Source organism: Typopeltis vanoorti, chromosome 17 (genome assembly GCF_054136105.1).
Source record: "Typopeltis vanoorti isolate ZY-2024b chromosome 17, IOZ_Tvanoo_1.0, whole genome shotgun sequence".
Lineage (NCBI taxonomy): Eukaryota > Metazoa > Arthropoda > Arachnida > Uropygi > Thelyphonidae > Typopeltis > Typopeltis vanoorti.
In genome coordinates this window covers 59,712,508-59,729,854 of record NC_143565.1, presented here as the reverse complement: position 1 = coordinate 59,729,854, position 17,347 = coordinate 59,712,508, and positions in this window count along the sequence as shown.

Below are 17,347 nucleotides of genomic sequence, written 5' to 3'. Positions count from 1 at the left end.
TAATAGATCTGAATGTTTAAAAATCTGGCCGGTAATGAAAGATGAATTCCACAACCTTGTTGTAAAATAGTACTTACACATTACACAATATTCTAAAATGGAAGAGAATAATTATTAAACTTTTCGTAACCACCTAATCATGTTTTCTTCATCTTAAAGAATGTTATGTAATTTTAATGAAACTGTTAAAAATATATTCTCAAGAAAATGTGTTTGGGTGAAAAGTAAGTAATGAAAAATAATTGGCGATATATATATATATATATATATATATATATATATATATTTATTTTTGATGAATCGTTTTTTCATGAATTGCTGTTCAACAAATTATTTTTTAAATGAATAGTTATTTGATGAATTGCTACTCGTTGAATTTTTTATTCAATTAATTGCTTTGCGAATAATTCCCATTCGCAAACTGTCTTTCGATGAATTTTCAGACAGGTCCTGAAATTTTCGGTTTTCTTATTAATTCTATCATTTTAAACAACACGGACAGGATACGCTCCTATTGGATATGATGAAGAACCGGTGGGTAGCTGGGGGGTGTTTTGAATACAGTATACATTCAAAATAGAGAGACTGGTTGACATACTGGAAGTTGTTAAACAGAAAGTAGACTTGTAGATGGTAGCGGAAAAACTAGGAACAAATAGCAAAATTAAACCATTAGGATACTTCAATTGAATGGTTAAGAAAAGCTGAAAAGATAATGGAATAAAGAAAACCAGGGGAACCTTCGTCCAAAATCAAAAATCGCATTACTGTTTTACGGCACAATTCATTTTAATTTTGTCAGACAAATATTTACTGAAGGTGTGTCGCAATGTATGTTTTAACTGCTAGACTGGATATCTGTGATAATCACAGCCCACAAACTGCGATTATCAGGGAGAATCTGAGGAACTACACATCTTGACTAGATAAAAAAACCATTTATGAAATATCAAAAGAAAATAAATAGCTTTTAGACAGTATTCGCCTTAAAAAGATTATAATAATTAATATATATATATATATATATATATATATATACGATTCTGAGGATATATACAGTATGGCGCAAAATAAAAACATTACTGAACTTCCGCATCCTCTTCAGTACACGTTCTATGAGATATGCCTTTCGGCTGCATGCCTATTAATAAAACAGCACGTGTAAAGTATGGCATTACATTTAGCTGTAGCTAAATGTAAATGTAAATATGGAGTTGATAGAAGAAATGGTCCAAGCCTACGACATGTTTGTGAGCACTTTGTTCGTCGTTTCCGTAAGCGTACCCTAAGCAATAGTGTCACCATTGTCTTAATTCAAAGGTTTCTGACGTACTGGGGGTGTTCTGCTGCAATGTGAGGGACATTTGGGGAGACCACGAACTGTTAACACAAATGAGAATCACGGGAGTGTTCTGGAGCAAGTGTTACAGTTTCTGAAAGGCAGTCAACGCCGAACAGCGGTAAAACTTGGGATACAGGAGTGGTTACTTCAGAGAATCCTTAAGGAGCTGGGTGCTTTTTCGTACTTCATTCAGGTGAGTCACTGCTTAACAGCAACGGATTTAACTGCACGGCGGGACTACTGTGCGAGTGTGTTGGCACTGAATGTGAAGATCCGTCCTTTCTCCATAATGTCTGGTTCTCGGACGAAGGTCATTTTCATCTAAGCTTTCATGTAAACATGTTTCTTGGTTTCTCGAGACTGAAATTTGCCCAAGAGAAACTTCTTCACAGCGAGACTGCCGGAATCCACATGGTGTGGTTTCCGACCATTGAATAATTGGGCCCTACTTTATTGAAGAGGGTGATATATCCGTGATCTTGAATAGCGAACGCTGCGCTACATCCAGAATGTGTTGGTTCCATTCACCGAAGATTTGCGTAGGATGTGTTGTGCAAAATATTTTGTGCACAGGTATTCCGCGATAATGGAGCAACTCGTCATATATCACGTGATTATAGAGCCTATTTATCAGAACACTTCCCCAGGAAGCTCATTTTGAGGTTCACAGAATTCCGGTGCCCTTCACGTTCTTCTGATCTCATACCACTTGATGCCTTCTTTTGGGGTATGTTGAAGGAATTGATATTCCACTATGACCGCTTTCAAACCTTGATGAATTGAGGGATAAAATTACACGATATATTTAGCATATGTCCCAACCCTTGTTCTCCAAGATGACAAGAGAACCTTCGCATGAGCAATGAAACCTGTCTTGAAAGACAGTGTACCCATTTCGAGCACGTAATCTACCGTAGTTAATGCTTTATTCGACCAAGATTCCATCGACTGTATACTCGTATGTCGATTTACCGACCTCCTATGACAAACACGAGTTAACCCTTAGTATAATTACGTTAACTTGGACCCTTGGATTCTGAATAAAGCAGAGAGCACGTCTGGGGGCTTGATAGAAGCGAAATAATTTCAACTAAAATATAGTATATTATATATGTGCCTCAGAAGCCAACTACGAATATACTCGTATGTCGATTACCAACCTCCTATGCCAAGCGCGAGCTAATCCGTAGTAAACACGTAATTTGTAAATCAATTTAAAACTGATAAAATCAATACAAATTATAAAATGAAATCAATGAAATAAAAACCAGTTTATTCAAATTACGAATGATACACTTTAAAACAATTTTCCACGCACAATGGTGGTTTTTCCTGGCAAACAGGACAATAATTACGTGTTTCGCGTCGTTGTTTCTTTCGTGTACATAATCGGCATGGCTTTGTCGGCGAATATTTTTTTCTGTAGGTGGTAAAATTTCCAAATAATGAAGATCCCGAATCCTGCTGATATTCTGTGATGCTGTAAGCTCATCTATTCCAACAAAAACGGAGATAAATTGATCTCTAAATTTTAACGCAGTCATTGAGTTTCCAGTAATTATATTATAAAATTTATGCGCATTTTGAATGTATATATCAAAAATGCGTATTGCCAGTTTCTTTGGCCATAAACCTATTTACTCCATAGTAGTTATTCAGTACTTTTTTCGCCATACTGTATAAGAAGTATTCAAATTCCTTTGTTCACTGCGGCTCTCGAAGCAATTTAGAATTTTATTTTTATCATAACAAAAAACAAAATTAATGATACATATATAATATTTTTCATAGACATATACGATATTCATATGTATTTATGTGTCTATATTTATATATAAACATATATTATTCTGTACATTTTATTCTACAGGGTGGCCATAAAATAACTTTCCCTCTTTGGAGGCATCTGTAGTTAAAACCAATAAAAGGAATGCGACGAAATTTTATATTCAGACTTTTGAAGGCATGGGGAGATGAATTCCTCGAAAAAAAGGTTTAATACCAAAAGTCGCCGATATTGGAAATATTGGCGCTAGCGGAGCCAAAATTAAGCGGATAATTACATTAAAGGCAGATAAAATGAAATAATAACATTTCGACGGTGTAAGTGACAGCCGCGTCCTCATTCCAGCTGGATATGTGCCGCGTTACAATGATAATAAGAATAATAATAATTAAACTAAAACAACAACTTGCGAGAGACACAGAAATTAATGTATTGATTGAACTCACAGGAAATAATGTTTTATTCATCAGAATCAGGGTCCCCTGGACCACATATACGACTTTCACTGTGCTGAGCTTTCTTGTGTACAACAAATTGCATCCGGTGTGCGACATGCTCTACAGCTGAGCGTAAGGAGTCGGATTGGATATTCATAACAGCCCGTTTTATGTTCTCTTTCAAGACATACAAGTTGGGAACGCCACCAACGTACACAACGGATTTCAAATACCCCCACAGCCAAAAGTCACATGGAGTGATATCCGGGGATCGAAGCGGCCATCCTTCGAAAAGAACTGACTGATAACCCTCTCATTACTGACATACTGGCGTAAAAGATGCTGTACTGAACGTTCAATGTGTGGCCGTGCTCCATCCTGCATAAAAATTAAGGAGTCCAAACATTGTCTTTGCTGCAATGCAGGAATGGTAAAATTTTCCAGCATTCGTCGATAAATCTCTCCTGTAATGGAGCAGGTTACAGGACCTGTAGGGGTAATACGCCGAAAAAAAGTATGGTCCTATTATGAAATCAGCTGTGAAGCCACACCACACAGTTATTTTTGGAGAATGAAGTGGTACAGGCTGGATCGCTTGGGGATGTTCAGATGCCCAAATTCTGCAGTTGTAAGTGTTGACCGACCCATTCAGATAAAAATGAGCCTCACACCCCACAATATTCTCCAAGCCAAGTCATTGTTGACCTCCATTCAGGCAAGAAACGTTAGCGCGAAGGTCATGAGCTTATCATAATCTGCGGTAGTTAGTGATTGCACACGACTGAACTTATACGGATAGCAGTGATGGTACAAGCTATGGTACGAGCGCTTGGACCAGTACTGGTCTCTGTGTCGTCGAACACCTCAGTTGCAACGTCTGTTACTGTTTCTTCTTGCACTGTTTTCCATTCCTCTGCCAGGTCTACCTCCTAGTGATACAGTTTCTTCAAACTTCTTAATCCTCTTAATTCTCAGTGCTACAGCTGACATAGGACCTGCATGCAGGTTATGAAGCCTTCTAAATTCTCTAAGGGCCGCTACGGCATTGCACTGTTTAAGGTAAAACAACTTAACAAGTAAAGCAGACTGAGGCAAGGTAGGACGCATATTGAGCACAATTCGTCATCATTCGAATAACTGCCTGAACGTTTCCAATCCTTTTAAAGTGGAATTGGTGGCGCTTCTGTCACGTATGCACAATTTTCGGCTCCATCAGCGCCAAAACTTCCCCTATCGGCGACTTTTGGTACTAAATCTGTTTTTTCGCGGAATTCATCTCCCCATGCCTTCGAAAGTCTCAATATAAAATATGGTCTCATTCTGTGTATTAGTTTTAGCTACAGATACCTCCAAAAGGGAAAGTTAATTTATGGCCACCCCATATATTTATATTTAATAATATAATTTTTTAAAAGAAATATCGCTTGTGAATATCTCGAAACGTCTTTTGTGGCTCGTTAGTCTAGATGAGGGTTTACCAAACTGTGTTCCGCGAAAAGTGAATAAGTGTTCCGCGAGAAGTTCTCCTGGAATTTGTCATTTTAGTTTTCTAAGTATTTTTCATGAATAAATATTTTATAGTGGAAATATTCTGAGGAGAATAATATTCGTGAATGTGTCGAAAAGCTCAGACCCAGAACGCCTAATAACATCTTTGTAGCAATGTTAGTGACCAAGCCGTGTATTTTTAAACGTGGAAGTATTCATGAATTATCGTTAATTTTCACACATCGAAACCTTTCAACATTTGGGAAAGGGAATACCACTGTTTATGACCGGTCATAAAAATTGCCTGCAAGCCGATTATGACAATGGGCGGTGTATCCTCTGTTCTCAAAACCGAAGGAAACGATCTGTGTAGCAAATGTCAGTGACCAAGTAGCATATTTTTAAACATGGAAATATTCATGAATTATCGTTAATTTTCACACATCGAAATCTTTGAACAATCGGCAAAGAGAATACCGCTGTTTATGACCGATGATAAAAATTGCCTGAAAGCCGATTACAACAATGGGCGGCGTATCCTCTGTTCTCAAAACTGAAAGAAATAATATCTGTGTTGCAAATATTAGTGACCAATCAGCAAGGAAGTATAAAGAAAAATTTTCCACTAAAATTGAAGATCAATGTAGTCTGTATCCGGTTCTCAAATCTAGTAATAATTCATACTTTCTTCGCAAGTTCGTATTGTAGGGTGAAAGTTTCGAAACAGAAGTGCCGTGATTTTTTAAAAGTAAGAGACCTGCAGATTTAAATTTTAATATGAATAAGAGACAAGGGAATTCGTTTAATTTTAGTATTAAGAAATCTCTTATTGAAGGTGTGTGTGACACGACAGATAGTGAGTCATCCACCACCAGCCTACAAAGCGATCTCCAATATGTACAAAAGGAGGGGAAAACTACCAGCACATAGCAGAAAAAGTCTGCATTCACTCGTAAGTACTTATAATAATATTATAAATTTTTGGTGATCAGAATGGGACATGTCAATGAAAATCAGCACAAATTTATTTAATGATGTTTATGTTTAATTGATTAATTAATTATTAATTAACATTTAATGATGAATTATTAATTAATAATAAAAAATCAGCCAAATTGGTAATTAATTATTAATTATTAATACATTACAAAATAACCAAGCCGTGAAAACTTCAGGTTTTGTGAAGTGTTTCGCTGGTCTAGATCAGTGTTACTCAAAGTGTGGTACTCGTACCCCCGGGGGTACACGAAAGGTCTTCAGGGTTTACGTGGTAATTTTTGGCTATGCATCATTAACGCATGGGATCATTATATTTCTCAACAAATAGCGCAATTAGAGACAGCTGGGATAAAAACGGCACTAACTACAACAGAAACTCTCCCCTTCAACAGAAACTGCTGTATAGACTCAAGAAAAACCATAGGTTGCTGGTTCAACATATGGTTTTGCTTGATACCACCCCATTGTGAACGTGTTAAAACTAAGAAATATATAGTGAATGTGTTTCAGATATTATGGAATTCGGTTGAAGAGAGAATTAGCATTTCAACTGAACTGTTTAAATGATAAGTTGTCTTTGGTTCTCGCAATCATTTGTTAATATCGCACCAATCATATGCACTTCTTCATAGCTGCTCTATATATCTCAAGTCTTGTAAATTACTGGTAATGGTTGCTTGAAATAATGGGAAAGAAGATGAAGCTATTTGGGTAGATGACTTTGACGATGCACACAAGGAAACTGTTCTCGATGCTAAAAGTAGCGATAGCGAGTAGGAGCTTCTTGGTAAGTCACACCATTTTCATTTTTTTTTCTGAAAACTTTAGTTTCCGAAAATCCCCGCATATATCTCGCACCACGATTTTTTAGCTTTAATTGGGAAAAAAGTACAGTTATATTCGAGTAAATACGTTAATTTTTTTAGCTTTCAAATTCTTAAGTATGGATCATTGGTTAAAGATTGGATTTATAAAACCCACAAAAGAGAGCAATATAAGAAATATAAGTAGCTGTAAACAACAAGAAAACGTTGATATTGCATCTGGACCAAATGAAATTGATAAGGGTGTGTCGTCTGACATCTCTAGAGAACCAACTAGGAAGAAGATGAAAAATCTTCGTAAGTATGATATGAATTACTTGAAATGTGGATTTTCATGGACGGGAAACGAACAGGAACCTATTCCACATTTTGTTCTATTAAAAAAATCATATTTTTAATTTTCATCAACATATAAATTCAAATAAAATAGACATTTACAATGAAATATACTTTATTTATTTATTATTTGATAAGGGGGTACTTGGTAATAATGAAATTTTAAGAAGGGGTACGCGGATATCTGAAGGTTCAGAAACACTGGTCTACATCATCGGTTCCTGACCGGTGGTAGCGTAACCCCGGGGGAAGTGCTGGGCCGTTCAGGGGTACACGAAAAATAATCAGTAATGGCGGAAAAACAAGTAAAATAAACAAAATGTAAAACGCTAGTTACGGTACAATAAATGTCAGTATTTAAAAAACAACTATTTTAAAAACAAGGGATACAATTTATAGAAGTTGGTTTAAAAGGGGATACACAAGTGGGAAAAGGTTGGGAACCACTGGTCTAGATGACTACTACGATGACTAGCCTCTGTAAACATTTTCTGTTCTAAATCGGTACATGGTCTCATCATCATTACTTATAAAATATAGTAAATCTGTCGTACATTTTGTATCTAAGTTGGGATAAGCGTTAGATGATCAGTTTCTTCTGCGTAATCCACAACATGGTTCTTCTTCAAGCCACTTGTATATATACACTTTAGGTAGATGATTTTCTATACATCTACCTAAAGACCTTGATAAGTTTACATGTCATGTTGGCGGAATTCGAACCAGAGCCTATTGGTTGCAGAATGGAGACTTCCACTCTAACAACTCGTCCATTTCTGGACAGACAAAAATTTCAAAATCATTTAAAATTTTCATTTGAGTTAACACGAAGATTGCTAAATGAAGGAATTCTCTGTTTGCATATACTGCATGCGATGTTATCTCTAATCTAAAAATTTAGGACTGAGCAATGTTTTCAAGAATCACAATAATATCAACAAAAATGATATCGAAGTAGTAATTAACTATATTTCTATATTCACATCGCTCAACAATTCATAGAGTTGACAATGTGAATTATGGTAATCAGTTTGTTTTGCTAGCGTAGAAAACAGACCTGGAACACGTTTACCAGAAAAAAAAAAAAGGTTAAATATTGAATGTCTGATAATACATAATTATTATAGATAACTGTGGCATATTTCCAATTCACAGAACGTCCGTATCACTATTGATTATTTTTTATTTTCGGAATAAACATAGGAAATAGTCCATATTTATATTGTTAATTGAATTAAACAATGATGGTAATCAACAGTCATTTATTCATTTATTCATTACATCATAAGTAACTAATTTCTCGAAACTTTCCACCTTCGTGGAAACCCTTTTCTTTTTTGTTCTCTACTATCTTTATGCATATAAGAACTAACCTTTTTTGATGAGTCATCTATACGTAATCTACTGTAAAATTAACAATAGTAGACTGATTTGAATGTAACAAATTAGGTTTTTAATCTCAAAGTGAAAGTTCCGCACTAAATGCGTGAATTCTGTTTCGTGCCATCAATGACGTCAGACAGCGCTGTTGTGATCAACTCATATACTACCTCTGCTATACCAGTCTGCCATTACACCATCATTGAGAGAGAGAAATGTTTGATCCCCTGTGATTAGTTTTTGTGAACTTGTGCACTGCATAACTCACCGAAGGGTCAGACAACCCGCATTAGGAAAAGAAATTTCTGACAAGCGATGGTGGGAAAAGAGGAAAGGTGCAACAACAGTGGCAGACAGATTGAATTAATTTGTACCATGATTGGTAAGGGGAGGAATAAATGCGACGCCATCTCAATACGACGAGACTGGGTGAAATTTAGACATTGACAAATCTTGGTTGGCGCGTGTTGGGAGGTAATGCAATGCATTGGGATAGAAGGAAAACCAGGTCCCCAAATAGCTGCTACTTCTATGAGGTAATCGATAATTTTTTTTATCTTTACTTAAGGAGAGATCACTGAGAATTATGACAAAATGAACAAATGATGCACGTGCAGTCAAAAAAAAAAAAAATTGATCATTCACAAACTCCTGGGAAAGCATTCAGTTAAACGCGGCAGAATAGCGCTGATGTATGGTGTGGAACTTCATGAACAACTCGGAGTGTAATATTTGGAGCCATTCTTGTTAGAGCGTGCCTCTTCTAATCACGGCAAGCAGCAGGAGGAGGGAAGAAACGGGGGGGGGGGACCAAATTAAGAACGCAATGAACTACAGTATGGAAATCAACTCAATTCAAAATTGGAGTAAAGTGGGAGTTGCCCTGCTGGTGAAATGTTTGACATTCTCCGCTTAATCTGCAGACAACTTTCCGCAGCGTACACAGCGAATGTATGCATGTTGGGCGGAGGCTGCGAATCGATCGCACTGCCGACTCTGTATCCGTTGTTTTACGTTATTGACACTCGGTAGACGGAAGTATACATACCTAAGGCAATTATAGCTTCGGTACGAGAACGCAGATTCAGTTCATGGCATGAGTAACGCACAGTGTTAAAGAAAGAAAGAAAGACACTTTCCCGCTATATTTGTTGTCAACGCCCTTTTACTGCACTCGTTCAACAAGCCTGCATTGTTCGCGCGACTCATGGCCATTCCTGTGCTCGAAAATGTAGTGTTTCGTATGCTTGTATTGTTGCGTGCGAAACTTCCGTGTGCCGATTGTGTTTTGAAAGCAGCCTCTGCCATTGTTATGTTTAGTCATTGTGTTCGTTGCTAATGAAATGGAAAATTACGTTAATTCGGACGTGCGACGGAATACGGAAGCGACACTTTTCTTCTCTTCAGTGCCTCAGATGATATTTTGCCATTTTCGAATTCATTTGCATTCTGTTTATGGACGAAATCATACCGTACATTTCAAAGCTGAGAGAGAGAGAGAGAGAGAGAAAATATATTTATTATAACTTCTTATTTTAATGCAGATAACTACCTGATATGTTAGTACCGTTTGCGGATTAAAATACTCGAAAAATTTGTTTTTGAGTTAATCGGATTATAAAAAAATTCTGTTTTTGCAAAACCCGATACGAAACATTCAACTTGGTAGATACAGCTAATTTCCCACGCCAATAAGCAGCATTATTTTTGGATCCCATTTACAAAGAAAATTAATTCTCATTTATAAAGTTGGCGAAGTAATAGAAAACAGGTCACCTCCCCGTTCACCGCAAATAAGCTAATGCATTCGACAGGTAATGTTTTGAAATTTAGCAGTGCTCACATAACTGTATCAGAGAAAAGGAAGTGAATAATTTAAATGGCTTACAGGTCATTTAGCGATTTTCTTTCTAATATTCCTCGTCCGAAGCGGAGTAGCTGGAACCGCACCATAAAACATGGTGTCACTCGATTTCCGTTTCTCATCATAAGCTCGAAACCAAATTCTTAATTTCGAGAACGTTTTAAATTGTCCTTTCGAACTAGAGATTATGTTCAGATATTTGGTTAAAAATGTCGGTTGATGGTCCAAACGAAATTTATGTTAATAATGCTGTGAATCAGGAAGTGAATTCATGTTGTTTCAATGCAAAATAAATATATCCAATTCTACTTTTTATATTCATTTCTTCCCTAAAAGTCCGTTAATCGGAAATATTAACCGACTTTGGTGTAAATTGTAATGTTTGGAGAATAATTATTATTCCTTCCTTTCATTTAAAATTTCAATTTGTATATCTATTTTGATCTAAATCGAGGAAAATTACATATAATTAACAATGGCTGAATAATAACGTATGTTGATATAATATACGGTTCGAATTTTTTCTTCAAAATTTTGGTCCTGAGATTTGGTAATTGCTTAAAAACACCACTCTCATGAAACTGAGTTCTGTAATGAACACAGCGTGGATAGGATACCCTCCCCCGTAATTGCTAAGTTTTTAAGGGATATTTTCCCTTTTTCTGTTTTTCTGCTTAACGTATTAACATGAAAGTAGCGTTGCACGTTACACAACTATGCCAAAGGTCTAGCCGGCTGAACATGCCTTTAGCATACGCGCTGACTGATATTCCATCTGTCCTTATTGCTGAATTCTTATCCAGGTTATGCAACAGCTCTTCATCCTCATTCTTAGGCATCTTTAACTCTTCATCCAATGTAGCAGTAGCAATACAACCATGTAACATACATCTGGTTGATACATCTTGGCAAAGTGAGCACTCATTAATTGAACTTCTGATGCAAAAGTAACATCTGTATTCAGTAAATTTATTCATTTTACTTGCAGTAATAATTATAACGATAAAAATTCTTTCAGGTTGTCTTTAGCCTGCATACAATTTATTTTCATATCCCAATTTCGCTTTCCATACAATACTTGTAACTCTTCTGACCCGCGCTTTATATTTTCATAGCGCCTTTCACTCTTCTTGCATGATATTCCTTCTACATCATCTTCGTCTTATGGATCACTTGCTTAAGGCATCCATTTCATTCCCACCCTATTTGTTCTTCGAACTCTAGGGATACATACAGATACCGCCACATTTAAACACGCACTGTTTTTTTGAAACATTCCCATGCAATGCTGATATCTTACCCATTCAGTAAGCGATACCAATGGTATCACGTTATTATCTTTGATCCCATAGTTTCATGATATCAAAGATAGTATATTCTTCTGGGTTGGTCGTAATTTCTAGTTTAGTAGTTCAGCATGCAACCTGTCATCATAGGAACATCTATATAATGAGCTACTTCCCATGAAAGTAAGGCATGATCCCTGTCACCAACTCGTGGACCAATGGTCATATTCTTAGCTTAGATCTCTTTCTGACGTTGTGATCAAATCTAACACTGTTTGATCACGAGTTCCTTCTTTCTCGTGTTGCTTGAGAAAGTTGTTTCGCAGCAATTCAATAAATCCTCTTTATTCTTAGCATGGGATTTCTCTTCTATCCAATCAGTGTTTAGATAATTCGAGTGATCCATAATGATCACTCGTTTAATACCCATTAGGATCATTTTTGGGATGCATTTTCGTTCCGGCTACTGACCCGCCAGGTCTACAGCAAAACTCTTCCATATGTTTCATCCTGTTTCCTCCAATTCCCACTGGATAGCCTCAAACTCACTGTAAATTGGACGTTATTACCATTATTGCTTTCATGTGTTTCTAGCTTAACTAGACTCAGGTCATCAACGATTTCGTGAGTAATATTTCGCTTTCTCTCCTATCGCTTTTGTCGCTCCGAAAAAATACCACACCCTTTACACTTAATCCAAGTTATAACACCTGACTCTGTCAGGTGTTATAGTCAGGTTAACCATAACATATTCAATAACGTAACGAACGTAACCCCTTTGTTCCTGATGTTCTTGGCATTTGTGTATAGATATAACAAATTACCACTTGGCTCTTTTCTTATACGCTATTTGCAAAGAAATCAATGCCTGCAGCAATCCTACGAGGGCATACTTTCGACAAGCGTACTATAGCAACCAATGGGAATTTTACACCATTCTTCCTGCAGGCATGTCATGAAGTCCTGGACGTTCCTTGACCTCACACGAAGCTTCAAGTCATCCTACAGATGTCCAGTAGGGCTCTATGGAGGTCCGTCAAGTGTGGTGACGTTCATGTCCACAAACCATGCAGTTATAACAGCAGCCTTATGACACGGTGCATTGTATTGCTAAAAGAGACAATGATCATTTTTGTAGAAATGCCATAAAGTAGGATGCATTGCATTATCCAGAATATTCAGATACCCCTCGGAGTTCAATATTGGTGGCACTGTAAACAGAGCTTCGAGGCCAAACTAGGAAACTAGGACCATACTATCACACACGCTAACATGTGTGATAGTATGGTCGCTAACTTGGTATGCGTTACACCAACATCCGTCCATCTGCTCGGTAGAGGGTGTAGCGTCATTCGTCGCTTCATAACATAGCTTTGCATGCTTCCACGAACTCGCTGTACACGCTATTTGCATCCCGCATTACCCGAACCAACATGGTCCGCGCGGTTAGCCTAGTGGCTTTGCGCTTCGCAACCATATGCCTGGGGAAGGAGTGTCCCAGGTTCGATTCCCGTCGTAGACGTGAGGAATTTGAGGATCTTCCTCAGGTATAGCCAAGTTAGCCGGTCGTGGGCACGGGCAGTAAGGTTTTTTCCGCCAGTTTATCTGGCGTTTTTCATCCCGCAAGCAGGCAAACCGGCCCCGTGAACATACGCCTCTACAGTCAAAAATATACCCCCTCCCCCAGCGGCAGACCAGACGACAGGTCGGTTGGGAGTAGTACTAACAAGAACTCGCATCTAAGTAACACGCGGACCCTGCATAGGAAGCGGGAATAACGCGTAGTGAAAGAAGAGGATTACCCGAACATTACATTCATTACATTCTCACATTACCCGAACCAACATGCAGACTGCATGTTGGTTCGGGTAATGTGAGACTGGCATGTTGCGGTCCTACAATGAAAAGCCATGCGGTCCTACAATGAAAACCAATGAAAACTTCAGTTCTGAATGTTTTTGTGCAGATTTGTGTTCTAGTCGATGCTCGAAACTTCGCATTCAACGTTTGGCCGAGGAATGGCGATTTTTATATATTATCCTTCGTAGCACTGTACGGTCATATTAGGTAAGTGTGCTGGGGTTATCGACTGCAGGTAGCACTGGCAGTTGATTCCCTGCACCTCCATCCCAAAAATAACATGACCAGTATTGTATCAGTGATTGTTGAACTGGGATATCCCAATTTGTCGCAGTCTCTTTCAAACTCCGTCAGTTTCCTTCTTGCATCCATTTAACACGGACATGCACTGATTTTGTAGAATCGTATTCTTCCAATTTATACCGGCTACAAACACGTGACTAGTTATATGGCACGTGCACCTTGCCCATGAGGGGGTATCTGTTGACTTCTTTCTAAGCAGTGTATTTAGTTCTGGAGTCTGGTTAGTCCTGTTGGATAACTTTCTTTTTGCCGTTCCGGCATACACTCGAAATGTCCGAAGGCGTGTTACGGGAATTAGGAAGAGAAAAACAAGCATGGTTCTAAATAATTATATGCTCTGCGCAGTAACGGAGATAATACAATTTTCTCCTGGGTTAGAATCATGTTTATGCGTTGAGGAATTTCTATAAGGCCTTCCAGGTTGGTCGTTAACCATTCTCATATGATGGTAGCAGAGTTTCTTCCAGGAAACTTTTTTTTTATCGCTTTCTTCGCAAACCTACCAGAGAACATATGACATTAAGATACATAATACATTGTTCTCATAACATCAACTATTATAACCCTCAGCCGACATTCCAAGCAAACAAAGTTTGCGCCTGAATCAGGACTGGGGTAACTCGTAGCAAAGATGGTATAACTTCTCATCACTGCCTTAGTATCTCTTAATGCAAAGCACATGTCCTTGCGGATTTGTATAATGCTATGCATTAAGGCAGGGGTTGGCAACCTTTTCGGACTCAAGAGCCACATTCAACTTTTATTTTTATAATCGGACCGCAAGCGGTTAATTAAGAGAAAATAGTGAGTGAAAAAAATACTTAAGTTATTAATTTTTATTATATCAATCTTAAAAAACACAGAAATATTTAAAGTACGAGATTACGAGATAAAGTACGACATTCTTGTACTGACGTTTAATATTATATTCTTTCATAACAGCAACACTTTTATGACAAATAAGGCAAAGGGACTTATCCCCCTTTTCAATAAAGAAGTACTTGCTGTTCCATTCATCATTAAACCTCCTTCCTTCATCTACAATTTTACTTTTTCCTGAACCAAGTTTTGAAATTATTTTTAACAAATATATATCCTCTGAAAATAACAGTTGATGTTATTGAATTACTAAATTATATTAAAAGATGGACCAGGGAACGCGATTGCGAAAGTGCGCCAAAATCTCGGTTGTCGTCGGATGAAGTCGTCTTTGTTATCCCCACTCATGATGACTTATACGGTTGACTCGCGGCAAGTTGCACGGCTATATCACGAAGTATAGGTATAAAATTATTTTTAATTTATTATTCATATTATAAAATGTATTATTTAAACGGGCCACATGCCATGTAACTATGGTCAACCTTTTATTGCCCACCAACAATTCAAGTTTGGCCCACATGCGGGCCGCCGGTTGCTGACCCCCTGCATTAAGGGAAGGGTCACTATCCAGACCGGTTTTGACATTTATTAAGGTCTTATCAGTGGGAGCCAGGCCCAAAGGTGGTGATACTAAGGTGGAAGTAATGGAGAAGTCATATTTCCATATACCAGTTGCCAAAAGGTGTCACACCTTATTATTAAAATAGTCGGGATTAGAGATAGTTGATGGAAGATTTTTCACTTGTCTATGCTACCAGTTATATATTTGATTTAATCTTTTATCCAAGCGTAAGCAAACAAACTTTGCACCTGAAGTATTTTCAGGACTGGAGCAACTTGTGGCAGAGGTAGTATAATCCCTTAATGCAAAGCACATGTCCGAAATTAAGTATTTTCAGGACTGGGGCAACATGTCCGCAAAGACATGTGCTTTGCATTAAAGGATTATACCACTTTTGCCACGAGTTTCCCCAGTCCTGAAAATACTTCAGGCGCAAACTTTGTTTGCTTACACTTAGATAAAGGATTAAACCAAATACATAATTGGTAGCATAGCCATGTGAAAAAACTTCCATCAACTATCTCTAATCGAGAGAATTTTAATAATAAGGTGTGACACCTTTTGGCAACTGGTATATGGAAATATGACTTCTCCATTACTTCCACTTTAGTGTCACCACCTATAGGTATTGCTCCCACTGATGCGCTTTTGCGCAGAAGTGGTTGTTTTCCCTGAGATGTGAGAGGCTCGTGCTTTGGGGGGGGTTGCCGGTCTTTGTCTGAGTGGTGCCACCACTGAGATTAATGACTCTGCTCGGGGGGTAGGTTTTTGCCTGTACCTGAGTGGAGTCACCGCTGAGTTGGACGGTCTTCGGTCACTAGTTGGGGGGGGGGAGCCTAATTTTTAGACTTAAACCGCACCTCAATAATGGTCGAAACCGGTCTGGGTAGTGACTCTTCCCTTATTGCATAGCATTATACATATCCGCAAGGACATGTGCTTTGCATTAAGGCAGAGATTCTCATCCTATGGTACGTGAGCCACTGCCGGGTTGTACGAAAACAGAGTACAAAATAAAAGGGTAAATTAACATATTTTTTTACTCGCAACATGAGTTGAAAATTAAAAATGTATGTCCAAATATTTAACAGTTCTACTTAAAATATTTCATGCAATTAAATGAAAACAATTAGATTTTACATTATCATTAGAAACTTTTGTATAATAATGTATAAAAATAATACGGAAGTTTAATTTGAATTTAATAAGTATTAATCAAATGACAATGACAGAAAGTAACTCGAATATATTTGATCGGACAACAATGGGAAACAGTTTGTCCGCTGTCGTTTGTTTAGCCGCAGTTACAGTTAAGAAAGTAGTGGTGTTAGATTACTGTCTTTGAATGTGAGATTTTATTTGTGAAATCGTCATATTTATGTAGTTTGTACCAGAGGATAGAAACCGGAACCGGAATAAATTAACGAGAGGGTCCTCAAAAAGATCGAAGGGAGAAATGAGTTTTAGGTGGGGGGAACAATTCTTCTCTGCCAGAAGCCACTACTTCGAATCCTAACCAACCGACGGAGGACATGATTGTACAAGAATTCAACAAAAAGCTCCGTACAGCACAACGTAAATATAATCTTAGTTATTTATCATATAGTTTCACATATATTGGAGAAGAAACCGCACCTGTTCCCCAGTGTGTGATTTGTTATGGGACGTTATCAAAACATTCGATTTAATCGTCATTTTGAAACCAAGCATGGCGATTTAAAACACAAACCTTTGGAATATTTCCAGAAAAAACTGTCCGATTTGTCAGCAAGGAAAAAACAAATATCCTCATTTTCATGATTTAACACGAAGGCTCTGGAGGCATCTTATGAAGTCAGTTTAAGAATAGCTAAGGCAGGAAAACCTCACACGATCGGAGAGTCATTAATATTACCAGCAGCTACAGATATGGTTAAAATATTTTTTGGGGAAAAGACAGCAAAACAACTTGAGATGATTCCATTATCCAATGACACCGTATCACAAAGAATTTCAGAT